This window comes from Prionailurus bengalensis, chromosome A3 (genome assembly GCF_016509475.1).
Source record: "Prionailurus bengalensis isolate Pbe53 chromosome A3, Fcat_Pben_1.1_paternal_pri, whole genome shotgun sequence".
NCBI classification, from domain to species: domain Eukaryota; kingdom Metazoa; phylum Chordata; class Mammalia; order Carnivora; family Felidae; genus Prionailurus; species Prionailurus bengalensis.
The window spans coordinates 30,340,652-30,342,775 of record NC_057354.1 but is presented as its reverse complement, the minus strand read 5'-3'; positions in this window follow the sequence as shown (position 1 = coordinate 30,342,775).

Below are 2,124 nucleotides of genomic sequence, written 5' to 3'. Positions count from 1 at the left end.
CTCTGCCCCTTACTAGCTGTGTACACTTCAGCCAAGTTAATTTACCGGTCTGTGACTCAGTTTCCTTAAAGTGGAGGTGACAACAGCACCTGGCTCAGAGGGTCCTTACAGGTGTAAGCGGCTTCGATGCTGCCAGGTCAGCACTCGATAGCGACTTGCTCTTCTCATTCCTCCTTTGGTTGGGTTTTCTCAATTGGCTGCTAATGTCTGGTGGCCAATTCAACTTTATGAGGGAAGGGCAGGGCTGACTGGTATTGGCATGGATGGAAGGGATTTTCTCTGCCCTGAAGTGTTAGCAGTTGGGGGTGGAGAAGCACATATGCCTTCAAACTCTGAGGGAGCAGAAATGGGTGCATGAGCAGGACAGGAGAGCCAGAGGGACGGACCACAGGCTCTGGGGCAACAGAATGAATGACAATTCAGAGTGTAGCTATGGGAGGTCACCTTGGGCGGGGAAGGGGGAGCACAGCCTTCAGCCACTGTCACTGCACTCACAGAACTGTTCTGACATTCCAGGCTTGGTGGTAGGCTCTTCACACAGGCTGTCCCAAGGGCCTCAGGTTCAGAGTGGTTGAGCGACTTCCCCCTGATCACACAGCTGGTGAATGATATGTCTGGATTTGAGCTCAACTCGATGTAAGGCCCAGCCTCTGAACCACTGGGCTACATGACTCCCAACGGTCCCCTGAAGATCTTTGGGCCGGTGGGGATTGAGCTGGCCGTACCTCAGACGTTGCAGTGGGATCTGAAAGGACAAAGGTAAGGAAACAGAGGGCTCTGGCGCCCTCTAGGGGAGATAGGGAGCTCTACGGAGATGCTGTCAAGGAGGTGGGCAGTTGGCCTGCAGCTGTTATCCCACCAGTTCCAAGGAATGAGTGATTTAAAAAAAAATGTTTATTTATTTATTTTGAGAGAGAGAGAGAGAGATCAGGGGAGAGGCAGCTGTAAAAAATCGTCTGTGCTCCACCTATTCATCCTTTCCTCCCCACTAACCTCTGGTAACATCAACCTTTTTACTGTCTTCCTAGTTTTGCTTCGTCCACGATGTCGTACAGTTGGAATCAGCTGCACAGGCCTAGAGCTGAACCAACAAGTTTTATGTTGGGGTTGGAGGAAGAAGCAATGGATGAACCCATTGAGTTTTGGTCAAAAAAGGAAATGACCCAAGGTTAGGAAAGATACAGGACAGTGAGGTCAGAGTGAGTGACAGAGCCCTAATGTTCTGGGGCTTGAGGACCTTAGGGTAAGATGTCAGGAGACATCTGCTTTGTGGTTTTGGATTCTGGGTTCAGAGTTTCATGTCCTTTTTGATCTGTACATGTGGGTTTGCCCACAGGGTCCAGGGGTCCTGATTTGCCATGGTTGGGCTCTCCACCACTACAGGTAGGTAGGGGCTGAGTTGAATTCAGTTTGAGTTGTGAAATGAGAAATGTGTTGTCACTCAACACCTGTTCCATATGTTGAATGTCTGGCACATAGTAGGCCATCAATAAACCTACATTAAAATAAAATAAACCTAGAATAAAAAACAGTAACCAGTCATGGTGGGGACTTTTCTTTTTTCTGCCTAAGTGGGAAGATGCTGAAATCACATGAAGGGGTGGTGGGGGCGTAGGACAGACAGTGAGGAAGAGAAGGTGAATCAGAGACACTTCTATGGTCTGAGGAGTATCCTGGAGGTTGGAGCCCCTGTGTCCCCCACAAGTAGGGCCTACTTGGAGGTTCTATCCCACTGGTAGCAGTGGGGCACTGAGAGGCTCCCAGGGCTTGGAGAATCAATACTTGTGTCTGGGTGTCCTGTAATGCTCCTTCACCCCAGGCCGGGCTTGCCTTCCTCCTGGTTGTCAGGAGGGATGTGTGTAGAAAGTTATCTTCCTCTTCTCTCGGATTCCCTGAAAAGGCCAAGTGGCCACAAAGAAGAGGAGAATGGACACGGCTGGTAAGCAGGACCTCCCAATTTCCCGCTTTGCCTTAGAGGAGACACCAGCGTGGCCCCCGATCCCACTTCTGCTTGCTCACTACCCTAAGGGCCTTGCCAGGGTCCTTCCCCTGCCTAGGAGGTCTTTCCTGTCTTGATATTACGCAAGGCCTGCAGCTGCCTCCCTGACAAGCCTCCAGGCTGGG